At 38.5% G+C, this 17,215-nt stretch overlaps 1 pseudogene; it reads left to right on the top strand.

The window, feature by feature from the left end:
• The first annotated feature begins 212 nt into the window (after positions 1-212).
• Positions 213-17,215, top strand: part of LOC139462367 (uncharacterized) — a 112,339-nt pseudogene continuing 95,336 nt past the window's right edge.

Here is a 17,215-nt window from a genome sequence, read left to right as displayed (position 1 = left end):
TTTCGAGGTTATAGCTCCCACAAATTCCATCCCATGTCCAAATGTTTTTTTATTGAAATTGTCGAGATCATATTACTATTTTGTTCAGGCCATGTGACACAACATTTCGGTGCTATGGAGACGGGCGTTACAAATAGGGGGGCGCACTGATCTTATTCGCAGTGTCTCCCCGACCAGACGAAGAAACAGTTCTCAGGCAAACAGTACCAGTCATGTTTAAATTTGGCGTGATCGTGCTTCTTCTGGGTAAGTTGTTTATTTGCTTTTGTATCTAACATTTACGTGAGTTACTTAACATGTTATCAATTTGAGTTATGAATAATATAAGTGACAGTATTCAGACAAATTTTAGTGTCACCAGCAATCATAGGCAGTTTAATGACGAGCTGTGTTCGATCTTGTACAATCGATGTTCAATTTTTAACAAAAATATTTCCAATATGTTTTCTTTTCATACTTGAATTATAAATCGTGGCAAGCCGTGAAATTGATGTATACTTTATTACTATCGTGAATACTAGAAATCCAGTCTGATTCATAGATGTTTGGAGACGTTATATATTTGAGGAAAATGTAACTTATATACTACAAATAGTCTGTATGTTGGAAAGTCAGTTGTTATATATACTGCCACCTTTAAACATTTTCAACAATGAACACTGATAGAAAATGTACCTCAACTGTTATAATATGCCTTCAATGCATGTCACAAATTGTGATTTAAACAGGGAAAGTTGACCCCACACATTGTAGTTGTATTGGTAACCACCACAAAGCAACAGTTTGAGTCACGGACAACGTGTTACCATGCTCATTTTCAGTAAACTCCAAACTGTCTTTATGTAAACTGAAAAACAATATACAATTAACACAAATCCAACATGATCAAAAGGCACCAGTTTACCCCAAGGCTGACCTGTACAACAAGTTTCATTCTAGAAGTATTCAACATCTTTTTAGTTCCGCTCCGGAAACGAGCACTATTTGTCGTCATGAAAAAACAAATAAAAGTAAACAAAGTATCCCCACAGCGTGGATCACTTTTTGTAGTAGATATTACTTGTACATGTAGGAGAAGAGTTTAACATAAGGACACAGACTTTTTAAATGAACAAAATCTATTCATAAATAACGATCGAGAATTGTACTATTTTCAGCAAACATCTGTTAAAGTATAGCTCCTGTTGGCTGTTCTGTGTATGCCGATTCGAGTTCATTCGTAGGAATTGTTTATTAACCATATTTTAAACAGTTGTTAGACATCCTTTCACGACTAATTTATCTGATGTGTTTCCTTCAGGTTATAGTCCTAAAGCGTTTGCAACCGACTGCACTTCATGTAAAGGTACGTATGAGACTGCAAGAGATACTTCCGGCGCCACAGCTACACAGAAATGCAGGTAAGTCGTCAATATCTAATTGATGTCGTAAACTGTCGTTCCTCTACATCACGTTTGGCTGTCTGGGTTGTGAGTAGGTAATTTACTCCAATGCACCTTATAAATTACTCTAATGTTTCTCGGATACGTTTGATAAGCAACTTATTTTTTAAACACAACATCATAATTTACAAACTTTCATTTTCTATCTTTAAAAAGAAGATATTTTGTGGTAGTTCAACGACGTTATTAATGATCACATCTTTCAGTTGAGTATTGCTGACCAGGGTATCACGGCGTTTTGCGGGGGATGTTGAAACGGTCCGTTGCGTCCGTCAGGAATCGTTACCGGAGCATAACTCATAATCCGTTCAAGACTGTGTTGCCCTGAACTGGCTGATTTGGCTATTCACGATTTGCTTTTGTTACATTTAGCCGCTTAAGGGCAACAGGTTGGAAACCGGGTCAAATGAGAGTGTGGATCGTTTCCTAAGGGCTCAGTCACACATTCAGGATTATTATTGCCGTCCTCGATAGTGTCATTCCCGATAACAATTTGTCAAAATCTGATCAGGATCCAGTGATTCGTGGCGGGAAATTCACAATCAGATATTGTTCAGGAAGCGTCCAGATTCAGCCGAATTCGTCCGGACTGTCCCGTTCGCAGTCCGAAACTGATACGATTTGTATCTTCCGCATGGTAAAAAACGACCGAATCTGTCCCGACAGCGTCCCGATTCTCCCGAATGCGATCCGACACAGATCAGACAGTGACCGGACAGTGAACCGACAGAGACGATTCGCATTCGGCAAGATCTGGACGCAAAGATCTGGACGCAATCTGGACTCAATCGACAAGAAACGACAATGAACAATTAATGCCCGTTCATCACGATAGCGTCCCGATCCACATACCACCGTCCAGACAACACGGGACATTGTTACAATTTTTATCCGATACAGCAGAATCTGTCACGATACAGTCACGACTGTAATCCGAGTTTCCCGACCTCTCTGGACCTTTCCCGATCCGTAAGACTCTGTTACGCACGTATTCTACTTCGTTCAGACAATGATAGGACACACCAGATCATTGAGGATAGTAATCGGACTTTTTCACTTTTTGTGTCGTAGCGCTGTCTGATCTCAAACGGGAGCCATAATCGGCACTGTGAACACCTGGCCTTAGCTCACAACTCATAAATTGTTCAACATGTCGTCGTGAAATGTTGTGTACACATCACGAATTTTTTAAGCTCTACTTTTTCCGTTGAAAGGGTACAGGCGCGTTCCAGTGATATTCGTACGATTCAAAAATAGTTATAAAATAAGCTTTGAAAAGTCCCTATATCATTGAAAATCTCTTTTGCGTAACGTGTAGACGCCACTTCATGACCATACCTTGTGTGGAATTGACTTGTGCAGTCCTCGAATGAACTCAAACTCAATTTCATGCCAGATGGTGTTTATCACCTCGAACAACTTATCAACGCTGCTTATGTCATTGACGGTGTCCTGCATGTGTGTATCCGATTGTTTTCCCTTTCACAGTGCACTCGCGGAATATCTGACCTGCCTGGAGACGTCTGCGAAGACTGACACCGGGTGTCCGCTAACAACTGCTGATGCCGCTGCCATTGAGAGTGATTATGGCACCTCTTCTTGTAGTACGGGTATGTTGACATACTGTGATAGAATACAAACACATGCGTGTATTAAGTAGAATTGATATGTCTAAAGTTTTAGTATCGCCATGAGAGGTGGCGGAAGTAGGGAGGCGATATCGGAGGGTTGAGATATTGATGTTGCCGAGATAATTAAGTTGTCAACTTATCTCGAGGGGTATATGGTGTACATGTGATGAACCCTGTGTGAACCTATGTAACCCAAGCTGTCATGTCTCAGCGGCCTACATGAAGTGTGTAGCCTGCTCACAGATGGAACATAACTGCCCACTCCTTAACCAATCGGAAGCCAGTATTTAATGTAAGATAATGATTTGTGTTTATTACTGTGTGTATTTTGTTGTACAGAGGGAGTATTTACAGCAACCTGCAAATGTCAGAAAGAGTTCTGGAAGACGGACCAAAGTGCAAATGCTGCAGCTATTTGCAGGTAATCAATTCAAATGTCTAATAATTAAAAGCGGCAAAACCTATTCAATAATCGTTAGAATTATCCACTCAAAGCAGAATCCATTGTACGGTTCTGACTATATCATACGGATAAGTGTACTAATCAATATCAGATAGTGATGATGCAAGGTGTTCGCCAATAGGTGAGCGTACACTGTCCCATCGCTGTCACCCCTCCCATCCCATGTTCCATGGACAGTTTGGGGTAATTAATTCGTGACATGTTTTTAAATGACCATTCTTCATAGTATATTTAATATATATCTAGTTACAGAGGCAACTAAACGAAATGTAAATAATAGGTCCACCAGTATAATGCATTCCAAACTAAGAAACATTGACAAAATATTGTTCCATTTATTATCTCATCAAATATAGTTGGTGTCACGTTAACATTGCTTTCCTTACAGTGCCGCCAAGGCTTACATACTGTGCTTGAAGGGGGAGACAACTGTCGCCTGTGATACGTCCACTACTACAGCAGCTCTGGCTGCTGGTGTAGAGACCCGAATGACAGGTCTTGGAACAACAGACTGCCGTATGTTAGAAACGAGCTAATTTTTGGCTTGAGCCTGTAAATAGATGTTACATCAGAGCTCTTATGGAAATGGGAGACATATTTGTATGTAGGTATAAATATATTACGCGTAATAACATCAACTAACGGTTACACCTACGGTTGTCAGTCCATTTGAAGGGGTCATATTACGACGATTTCGTATTGGCCATATACACATGATATGTATTTAAAGGTGAGGATCCCTAGTTTGTATCTCTTGTGCTGGGAGAACCCCCAAAGGATCAGTATATAATATTTGTTCCCATTTAATGATTGTTGTTTCAAAAGAAATAGAGCTGATTAATACATTTTATAAATTGGAAGACAGATTTTGGCAGAGGTTGTTAGTTGTTCAAGAGATGTTTTATTTTGTTTTATTATGTATGGTAATATCCTTTTTTTTGTTAAATGCTAGTTTTGCAAATAAGTCTGTGATGGTCTAGATGTTTTGATGTCCTTCGTTGGCAGGTTTTAATATTGTATATATATATATATACATATATGTATTGATGTAAGCGCGATAACTCTCATTCTGGAAGCTCTGGTGTTGTTATGATAGCGCGTGAATTGTATCGGTAAAGTTGTCAGTTGTAAGTATGGAATGTTACCTTGATTGTGTTGTGTATGGTCATAGTGTATTTGGAATGATTGTGTGTGTGTGTGTTGAGATGATCGTTTGTCAGTTGTATAATGAAATTCTAACGAACACTAACGTTTGACCTGAAGCAGCGAGTTCTGTTGTCTATCAGTATATATCATTAATGTATAATTTTTCTAGTCACAATATCGCTGAATTACTATTCATGTGACTTTAATTTTTAACTTGATTAACTCACACTAAGGTTGCTTACATATTTTGCCATGTAGTCGCACGAAACCAAGGAGTCACATTGCCGAACACTAAAACATACTTATTTGTGATTACGTTATGTGACGCTCCAAACCAGTTCTTGTAATTTGAATGCAAGTAATCCATACATAAATAATCCTACACATGGATTTTACGCTTTATGGTTTTGGAAAAATATCATGTTTCATAGTTCGAAGTAACATTGTATTATTTACTCATTGAGACACAAACAATGCCACTAAAGTAATGTAGGAAACTGCTGTAAGACCCGTTAGACCAAGCAAATGTCAAACTATATCATAGTTTAGTACTGTTTGGATAACTGGTGGTATGCATTGTATTGACAACAATACACATCACCGGTGATATCTGATCATTCAGTTTTATCTTAGGAATATATGAGCCGTGCCTTCCATTTACCATACAGTATACTACAAGTTTTGAGGACCGTGAAGAGCCGGGAAAAAATAGCTCTACAGCAAAAGGCGACTATGCTTGTCGTAAGAGGCGACTTACGGGATCGGGTGGTCATGCTCGCTGACTTGGTTGATGCGTGTCATCGTATCCCAATTGCGTGGATCGATGTTCATGATATCAATCACCGGATTGTCTGGTCCAGACTCGATTATTTACAGACCGCCGTCATATAACTGGAATATTGCTGAGTTTGGTGTTAACCAACAAACCAACTACAAGTTTTGAACATAAATTATTGACATTGTATGGACGGGAATTCTGTATTACTTACTGCATTACGTTTACATGAAGAATGTGCACTATGTTATAGGACCACGTCATCGTTAAAACATTAATATTATTTTATGTTTAGCTATCGCCGACACATGTCAGTGTCAGATCAATACTGCTAAAGCGACTATTACTACAGAAGCCAACAAATGCACGTGAGTTCAGCAGTTTGAGCTTTAATAAGAGTTTTCTTATTAATCAACGTAATAACATAAATGGGCATATGCATCATTTACACAGCTAATAAGAAATATAATTATACAAGTGGGACATACACAATATACTAATATCATAATGAATGTACCCTTTTACCCGGTATGTGTTTTACATGTAAAAGACAATCAGATTATGAGCTTTTCTATTTGCTAGTGGGTGCAGGAGAAATGCTGTAGACGATATTTTTTCTTTCAACCTTCATTGAGTGACATTGCAGAAATTATTGTAGTGATTATTATTATAATGCCTTATGTTTTTTGTCTGTTGTGTCGTTGCATGGTATAAAAATTAGTTCTGTCTTTACATCCAAAAGTTTCTTTGGCATGTGCCATCAAACAATTTTCTTGTATGATATGTTGTCCTAACCCGTCGCAATTCACTATGCATAGATGTGCGTCAGAGTCCTTTAGTCCTTTCAGATTCGAATATGACTCTTGGTTAATCAGCACTAAACTAGGTCTCTTGGGTCACACCGCAGAGGTGTTCCCTGAACATCAAGTTTTTATAACTATGTACTCGAAGTCCAAGTGAGTTCATGTCGTTATTTCATTGTATTTCGTCATGTCGTTTTAAACATATGCACCCACCACAAACACTTGATGGATAGCGCCTATGGTGAAACATGGCATTTATCTCCAAAATTCATTTACATCCTGCAAATACGTATCGTAATACTTTGATTGCACTTTTTTTTCGACCTACTCAAACTTTATGGAGTTTATCCCAAAGATGTACTCAATGTCCAGAGCATTTGTGTTTTATTGTTTTTTACATTGATTGGAAATGAAGTGTACACGATTGTGTTTAGTGCGTATAACAGTGCGCTGAGCTGCCTGAGATTGGCGAAATCATAGACATAGCATGGCACCAACAAAGGTAGTCTGGCCACGGCTCTATTTATGAAATGACGGAGGAAAAGATTTTTTCGGAATAACTAACAGACTGGACAGTAAACAAAATTGTACGAACTACGGACCGAAAGCAATAGGACAGGAAGTACTGGACTCAAGAGGATGTACACATCTCTAGACAAACCATACAAGCTTTAATGACTAGTCCACCAAACGGGAACTGCCGGGTGTCAGTATGCAAAATGGCCCGCGATGGTTAGCAGCATCGTGAGCCAACCCATATTGCAATACCACGCCTGCAAGTACTTTACCGACTGAAAAGCAAAGATCGACCCATCGACCAGCAGACCTGTTTTTGACAGTAGGATGTAACTGTGCAAAATGGAAAGTTCTAACGACCAAACATCCAACCTGAAAAATAAACTTCAGAGAACAGTATATACCATAATGAGTAAGTAAATTCTGTACAAAATAAATATGGATTACTTATCGAGGGAGGGAAAAATGTTAGGCTAAAACATTATGCTTCCACATGGCCAAGAAAATCAAGAAAATTCCCGCCAACCTGACGTAAGCCTCTTTCCCTCAAAAGCTAGCAAAACACGGCTATCGTTTTACCACGTAACACATCAAGAGTTGTACCCCTTCGAACATATGCTATGTTAAATGCCAATCTATATCAATATGCATCAAATGGATAACTCATCCACGCAAGCACTGAAATAAACAATTTGATCCTCAGATGATAAAACGTATTGCCATTATCATTAAGACGAAATGACAATTTGGTACGCCCATTTTGGGTACAACGTGACATATACACACAACGTAAACGACAAAGAAGAGTAGTAAAATAAATGAGACCAAAACATTCTAACAATCAAAAGAAATCTCTACTCTTCTGCAATGTACGGTCCCGAAACAATATTGTTGCAGAGTTCCATTTATCAAATACATTACTCACTTGTTGACTGTGCAGGGTGCTGCCACAAAAACGACTAATGCAGAAAAATGGCCGTAAGTGGATTATTGTTTAGATATGTGTATACTTATGAGAAATACGGGTTAACATATTTCCCGTAAACTCAACATGTGGTAAACAGCAGTTAAATGGATCCGGTGGTCAGACCCGTTGAAGTGTTTGATTACGTGCCATCGAGCCCGACACCATGGGTCATTCATGGTATCACCAACTGTTTATTTCATTTTGGCCCAGACGATTGGCGATTGTTTTACAGGCCGGAGTTAAACAAACAACCTATCAACCAACCCAATACATTGAAATACCTCTTCCCGCATATATTCCCCTACATGATAAAGACACAGATCATACTTACAACTACTGGCTTACAGTTCTGGAAATCGGGTTTAGCCTTCTGATTAACAAGTATCAGTTTACGTACTCATTTGATCGTTTCTACGTATTTATTATAGCGCTTATAAAACTGAGCTGAGTTGTCTGAGAACTGCTCAATCAACCGGCTGTGACGGCACCACGACCAAGAGCGCTATTGCAACGACTTCTGAAACAGCAAGAGCAGCACTGTCAGCAAGCGATTGTCCAGGTAGGAACTTTACATTAGGTAATACAGTCCCTTGTGGTTCGTTATAACCATGTTGTACTAAAGATGGTTGTGTATGATCATGTCCCATTTGTCATTTCACAACACTTAAGTTCTTGAAGTTCATTTATATAACAGGAAAACTATGTACATGTCTATATCGAAGTACCACTGTAGTAAAAGGTTTGTAGAAAAATCTTTAAGAAAATATTGGACCTTGCTGTAAAACGTTGTGTTTATTGTCACACGAATAAAAAACACGCCATCATATATTCGAAGTATATGCACGTGTCTCTTCGATTGTTCGAACAATGGTTCAGCCTTTTCACAGTAGCTCAGTTTAATGTTGGAGAAAATCCATTATTGTTGTATGTTTCTGGCGAAATCCTTCAATCATGTTTATACCTTTGAGCATCTCCTCGGCGACCTTAGTGCGATTGTTTTGAACATGTTCAAAAATTGACTGCGACCATGGCGCCTATGGCGATGTCTGAAGCTCCTTTGTACCACATTGGAACGACCTAGGCAACCATTCGCCTCCTTTGAGCCTCCAACGACGACCTGGCAAATTTTATGGTCAGACACGGGAGACACAAAGGTCGTCATCCTGTGTAAAGGTCCCATAAGGGAGGAAACTCCTAAACCCAAGAACAACTTTTGAATATCTGAGAGTTTTACGAATAAGTAGACTCTACTATCAGAGAGCATTGGTACCCTGTGGTTCGGTGGTATTAATTGTTTCTGTATTGTAACACAGGAGTTTTAAGGTGCGTTTTTACCTATGAAACCCGTAATGAATCCGGGTTAGAATAGGTCTTCAGCAATTCATGCTTGCCGTAAAAGGCGACTCGCGGTATCTGGTGGTCAGGCCCTATGACTTGGTTGATGCATGTCGTCGTATCCCAATTCCATGCATCGATGCTGATGATGGCAATCACTAGATTGTCTGTTCCAGACTCAATTATATACAGACCGCCGTCAAAAAGCTGGAAACTTGCCGAATGCGGCGTTAAACAACAAACAACAACATTTAACCGATGTTGTGTAAACTGGACAGGAAGTATCAATGACACAGATGATGGACCACTTCGGTGAAAAGCAGAGGGTATTATTCTGAACAAAACTAATCAACAGCGAACTGTTACTGTTAGAACTGTTATCGGGAGATATATGGCTTGGCTTGTTTCCATGTCTATATGCACCAAGGTTAGAACTTGAAATGTAGTTCTATATTGTTGATATATTTGCAGCCCTAACTTCAACGTGCCAGTGTGAGGTCGACGCTGCAAAGGGAGCCGCTGCCACTAGCGCCACATATTGCACGTGAGTGAATTATCATCAATACGTAACATTATCTCATAGCACATCAATGGACAAGTGAAATGGGAACTGGAATTTACCCCTTATCGTTCAAGATGTACTCCTATGACTTTGCAAATAGACAAATTTAGACCACCACATGATTGGGCCGGTGCCACGTTTACGTTTTCCTCATTCACTCTGACATGTCCACACCTAAACATTTGAATTAGTGAATACTTTAGGGAAGAAAATATGATCGTTTCCAACGTATTTATATTATTTCTTTTCCAACAGTGTACTGACTACACTGAAGACTTGCCTCTCTGCCATCACCACCACTACCGAGGCAGGGTGTGCCAGCACCACCCAGGCAGCTCTTCTGACTGACACTAACACCAAAACAACCAGCGCCATGTGTAAGTAATGTAGTCCCTCAGACCACTGAAATGGAGGAGTGTGAACATCACTACTGTAACCCTACACTAGGTTCGCATTATATCCTCGTTCAGCCATCATGCTCGTACGGCATTTCATGTGTTGAAACAAACCAAATCACTAATATAACTTCTGTAGAAATATGAGACTTATACATATAATATACATGATATTCCCAGAGCAAGTTTATGCTTACATAACGTACAAAGTCATTTTAAATATTAAATTAAGGATGCTGCGCTCCGGCTTATATTATGTATTATATTTATATCATGACCTATTGTTTTTCCGTTACAGGTGGGAGTGTTGCGGATCGCGTGACGTTTGCGGTGACGTCACTGGTCGTTTCAGTTCTTGTAAACATTTTCCTGTACATGTAGTGGCCCTCAATGTTGACACTTCCAAACTCCTGTCCGTTCATTTATACATAGATGTTTTGTGACATTTTGTAAAATGCTGGTTGATGCAATCTGTATTTATTTGCTGTTTCATTTCAATATTCCATCACCAGCTTCAATTTGTATTACTAATATGTGTTTTCCTATATTCGTTTCCAATTGTCAGTGAAAACGGGTTGACTGATTTGAGTATCGACATCAAAAAAATTTAATGAAGCTTTCCGAAAAAATAGGAAATGTTTGTGTGACCGCTATGTATGACGTGGGCCATACATAACTCATGTAACCACTGACGAACAAAATGGGGTCATTAAATCCTTTGATATGTCCGAAAGGGCATCTTTGGTTCCGGTTTTGATAACTCTACGGCTTATATGCTGTTGTTCAATCGTGTAAATCTGTAAGATACTCACATGACTCAATCCACGTGTTCCGTACCCGAATGACGTGTTGAGTTAATCCTTGTTGGTTGTTCCACCGAAATAAACGGTACTGTTCACCAAGTCTACTTGTATGTTTGTTTTTCAAGACCTACAATTGTTGTCACATACTTTTTGTGGCACTAGTAAGCCAGTCACCCGCGCCGAGGAAACATTTCAGGAAACATTGCATCAGAATCATTATCATTATCTTGTTAATGTCTATGATTCTAATGGCGTCATCCATTTGTGTTTGGCTCTTGGATTTTCATCTAAAGTAACAGTGTCAGTACTTTCCATATTAAAACACTCGTTGGAAAATCCTTTATATAAAGGATATTAGAAATGGGCAATTAATTACAGTAACATGTACCTACAAACTGTAAATGAAAAAACAGATATACGCACGTATACATGTGCTTGAGGGATATACATATACATGTACATGTACAGTTGCAAAGCAAATTTGCGTAATTAAGCTAAGGTAACTTGTTCACAAGTCATAAAAAATATAAACTATACCTCTGCTTTAGGTTTAGATGATGATTTGGTTTAGAATGATAAAATAACAAAAATAAGATATCGAACAAGCCTCTAAAGACACTAAATTGAACATCACTTGCAAACTTGAAAGAGTAATATTCAACTTGGATGACAAGACTATCAGTATTACACGCTAGCCGTGTTCAAAGTGTTCTCAAATATGTGTCGAGTCACATGATGGTTAGTTGGTTTGTTTGTTGTTTAACCCCGCATAGTCGCCTTTTACGGCAAGCATGGGTTGCTGAAGACCTATTCAAACCCGGATCATCACGGGTCCGAGTCAAATGTGCGCGAACTGAAGGGATGAACTGAATAATGGCAGTGACGTCACTGCTAACTCAAGATCAGTTTATGGCGTCTCATTACGATTCTTGAAAGTCTTTTTTTACACAGCGTTTACACAACGATAATAGCAACTTAATTTAGTGGAAACAATCACGTTTGTCGACTTTGAGACACGATGAACCATGTAATCATTCCATACTCGTGTCAGTCATGTCTACATGTTGCATACGAAAGCGTAAATATAAAACAACAAAAAATAAATGAATGGCGTAAAATGAAAATGATATAAATAGAATATTGATATTGGAGACGACAGGTTTTCGCAAAATGGATAAGCATGACCCGTCCGACCGAAAGCACCCGCAATTCCCACAATTGTCATCCAAAAGTAAGTGTTTGTCACACAAATGAGACAATCAAGGGGCACAGTAACTATTTTACTGTATTCTTAAAACTAAATAAATATCGTATTTTGACTTGCTGTGACAAGTGCAGAGATAAGAGAAAGTAAAGAAAAACGTTCATGAAATATGTTCGTTTTGCAACACAGTGGGAACAGTTTTATTGTCTCGGCCCAAACACCCATTAATAAAAGACTCCACAGAATTGACAAGTACTGCTGACCTTATCATAAAACTTGTGGTCAAACAGCAAAAATATTAAACATAAGTTTGGTTCAATGCACGATCTCCCTCAACATTACATCAAAGTATTTATCACAACGACGACAGGGCTTGTAATAGGGACCATTTCGCGGCGTTACTTTCATACGTGTATCTTTCACCGTTAGTTTTGAATCGAGAATAAAACCAGGATACACAAGAAGGGCTACTATCAAACAATCTAGTCGCTTGGCATGTGAGCTTACTATTATTCTGAAGAGAAACATAATAATACCATGTAATCGCTCTGATCTGTAGTGCACTACAATATTCCATGTTATCATGAGACGTCTCAGAAAGCATATCACCTGTTCAGCAAGAGCAACTTAGAACTGATAATCTTAGATAATTTGACACGTATTGTCTTCGCTGCAATTGTGCATATTCTTTCGTGCATGATGTAATAAATACTGTCAGTTTTCCAAGAACACAATACTGTTTGTATGGTTTAGGGATTATGTGACAGTGCCTCATTTGAAATGGCTTTATGTCGGATGGTCTCCTTTGCATGTTGTGTTTGCTATGTTTCACTACATATGCTTTGATCACAATACATGATACCGCCAATGCTCGAGCTCACTCTCACATGTGCTTAATAAACCTGTAAATACAAACGACAAACGCATTTGCTTTATCAGTACAAACACACGCAACACAATTCAAGCGTTCAGATGAAAAAGTCAAAATAGGGAATTACATAATGGAACAATGAATTCGAAACTAATGAAGCACACACCAATCACAAAATTGGCATTAAAAATGTAAGTGTGTGTTTGTTGCCTAACGCCGCACCCTGCAATTATCCTGCCGAATGACGGGGGCCTGACAATCCAGTGGTTGATATCAGGAGCATCGATCAACGCAATTGGGATCGATGGCATGCATCAACCAAGTCAGCAAGCCTAACCACCCGATCCCGTTAGGCGCCTTTGACGACAAGCAGAGTCACCTTTTACGGCAAGCATGGGTTGCTGAAGACCTATTCTATCCCGGAATCCACTGTGCAAGTATAATGAGAAGTAGGGATGTGCGGTTTTATCTGTATACCGGTATATTGCAATACAAATTCATCACGATACGTATCGCGATACGTTTTTGGCGTATCGGTTTTTCCCTCATTATTCAAACACAACCAATTTTACAATCGGAAATCATCGGGAACGAACGTTGCTGACAACTTGGAACTAGAGTTACTTCCCCTGATCGTTCATCCAACATGGCGGACGCCTTTGACATCGTGCCTAACAATAAGGGAAAATCCAAAATATGAGGACATTTTGGGTTGAAGAAACTGGCAGTGGTTAAACATTTGAAATTTGACCAGTTGTATCTTTTGACATTGAGTGTTATTTTTGTCACAATGTTTGATGAGAGACAATGACTGACATTTAATGAATTTGTCATGATGTATAATTCTTATCAAATTTATGTCAATGCTAATGTTAATGTTTCATTGTTTTTCAAACTGTTTCATAGAGTTAACTTTATTCAAATGTGATTGAAAAAAGGTTGGAGACTGTGACTGACATGTATATGCCATGATGTATAGTCTTACCTTATCAAATCAAAACAAATACTTCATACTCTTTATTTGATTGTAGATAAAAATAATAGTAAAAATTATTAACATTGGTTCATAATTTTGACAAAATTGTTAACAGTGCAGCTTTCATATTAATATTTGTCAAAGGGATATAAAAAAAAGTTTTTCTCTTGGTAGAAATTATTTCCCAATATATTGCAATAATATTGCAATATGTTTTTGAAATATTGCAATATATCGCAATACACTTTTTGGTCCAATTCCCAACCCTAAATTGAGGAGGCAATCAATTGTCTATCTTTCTTTGTGCACTTGACCTGTGAAGATCCGGGGTAGAATAGGTCTTCAGCAACCCATGCTTGCCGTAAAAGGGGACTATGCTTGTTGTAAGAGGCGACTAACGGGATCGGGTGGTCAGGTTCGCTGACTTGGCTGATGCATGTCATCGATCCCAATTGCGTGGATCGATGGTCAAACAACCAATCAACCCAGTGCAATTAAACCGTACTTGACCTGTTTAGAGGGGTCTGGGAAGGCTTACACCTGGTGCCCTCCAGCTACTGCATAGGAAAGGATTTTTCCTGAGATACTTGTAGTGGAAGTATGTTGACATATGTATCCCTTAGGATAAGAGTCCCACTTAGATACCGTTTTTATTACAATGGGTGTATTCAAAACGTATATGACGATGTTAGATACGCTTTGCAAATTAACATTGTAATAAAAACGGTAAATACGGGGTCTCCTTTGGTAAGTTGTAATTAATTAAACTTTGCGCATTATGTAATTTCAACGTTGACAAAAAGACGTATAGTTGGCGTAAAGGTGGCGCATGAATACAATATTATTAGCTGATGATACGACCACTTTTCTCTCAAGGTGCAACTTGGCCCATAAGGGCAAAAATATGTGCTGCTGCAGATAAGATGTCGAGTCTAACAAACATCACAGTTATAAACTCCTGTATTGAACGGGAAATCTAGCTTCAAACTCGGTTCAGTGTATGCGAGACTTCATGTTAAACTGCGGCATGGTATATCAGTGTGCTAGCACAATAAATCGGCATCATTCCGGACTAGTACAAGCAGCCACACACACACATACATGTGCATGCACGTCGCTATAAAAGTGCAATAATCTTGGATGCGACGTTAAACCCCATTTCACCTCATTCTTAAATGAACGCCAAATGATCACTGTTTCTATTCTCTGGCGTTGACGTAGTACACCATATCGTTTTGAAGTAATGATCGATAAAATATCTTATCTTATCTTATCTTATCTTATCTTATCTTATCTTATCTTATCTTATCTTATCTTATCTTATCTTATCTTATCTTATCTTATCTTATCTTATCTTATCTTATCTTATCTTATCTTATCTTATCTTATCTTATCAAAAACACACCTCAGCCCCAGCCTACACCCCTTAACCTGAATATTTAATGGTGGGTCACTTATGGAAAACGTTTGAAGTGGGATCCTATTGCATTCTGTATTGGAAGGCATTACAGGTTTGAATACATAACTTCAAAACATATATTCTTTATAATAGTTGTCATTTTAGCTTTATCATTAGCTAAATAACATAAAAAAACTATGTATGATATTAATATATGTTGTAAGTCCATTTATTGTATCCTACATATAAATTCTTGCGAAATGAAGCTTACTGCGTCCACATACATAATGTCACTTGAAGAGAAACACTGTATTTATCTGTGTGCTAAATACACAACACTTCGTGTGCAGCAGTATTGATAACATTGCAGTTTGGGCGAAACCGCATTATCAGTGGTTCATATTAGGAAAGGGAGGTCATTCTAATTTCAAACGGGAGCTATCTCCGTTGTTTTCGTATTTGCGAGAAATGGCGTCAGTCACGCTGTACGTTGTTGGTCCAGCTATTAAATGCCTTATCCCTAAGGTAAACGTATTTTTAATTAAATGTTTGAATGCATTATATATTTATGTTTCCATCCGTACATATTCTTAGATTGGTTTAGTGATGATAACCATTTTCTAAAATGTGGGTCCACATTTTTCCCGTCATATATGGTGATCGAAACAAGTGGGCCCACATTTGTATATCGTCTAGTGGGTATACGTTCTTCCGTCATAGTGATTGCAACAGGAGGGACCACATTTATAAATCGCTAAGCTTCATTAGCTTGGCTTACTTATAACCATTTTCTAAAATGTGGGCTCACATTTTCCCCGTCTTATAGTAATCGAAACAGGTGGGCCCACATTTATAAATCGCTGGGCTTCATTGGGTTGACTAAGTCATTTAGGCTATTGGGCTCACATTTGTCATTACTTTGCATGGGTATATGACATGATATATATTATTCTCATTTTGTAATATTGATGGAAATATCTTTTTAAATTATTTAGTGTGCCGTTAATTCCACAAAAGGCACACAAAGGCTTTGAAGTTTGAATACCGTCATCATAGCTGACCTCCCTAGTTTTTTCTAAAAATAGTTACAAAGCAAGAAACTTAGATCTTCTTCAAATTAAATTTACAGAGGCAACACCACTCATTCTACTTTTTCCTGTATAAGTTTTGGTGGCGATATAAGCTTGAAAATATGTCTACACTTTACTTCATCTCGGACATGATACAAGCCTCAAACTTTTCCCAGAACTTGTTCCATAAAAGGAATAACTTATGAATATTAATGATCCCCAAGTTTGGCGATGTTCGTAGAAGTGAGTTCTGCTGTATCGTCATAGCATTTGTACATACATAAGTCATAATACTTATTTTAAATAGACAAAATAGCAGTTCGTAATGCGGGTTTGTTCACGTAGTACATATTCTCAACAAGAAGTTTCGAATAGGCAAACGGAGTTAGCTCCCTTCTCGAACCACCGATTATGCGGTTTCGCCGCAGTTTGTATTACTTCAGCCCCATTCGTGATATCATCGTTATATCTTCCATTGTGCCGTCCAGACCTATATCGCGTGCTTGAAGGGGAAGACAGCCCTGGCCTTAGTCCTGCACCATGACCGTGGAATATATTTTTTTTATGAAAAAAACATAATCTAGAAATGCATACAAAAGCAAGTCTAGCCAGTTCAAGCTAGCTCCATTCCTGAAGTCAGCATAGGGAATTTGTAATTTTTTTTAGAGTCAAGAAGGATATTGTGTAATATAAGATTTCAGAGACTAAATGTTAGTCCACCCTGGCCTGTGATGGCACCTCTAGTGTAATAACCCTAGCAACCAGTGTAGAGACCAGGGTGGGAGACTGCTCCAGCTTGTGGTAAACTGTGGTTTATAAAATATCGACTATATTTTGTTGTAGTAAACTACCGACTT

Source organism: Haliotis cracherodii, unplaced genomic scaffold (assembly GCF_022045235.1).
Source record: "Haliotis cracherodii isolate W230 unplaced genomic scaffold, xgHalCrac1.p SCAF_15, whole genome shotgun sequence".
NCBI lineage: Eukaryota > Metazoa > Mollusca > Gastropoda > Lepetellida > Haliotidae > Haliotis > Haliotis cracherodii.
The sequence above is the reverse complement of the archived record's forward strand: the minus strand, read 5'-3'. Positions and strand labels throughout refer to the sequence as shown.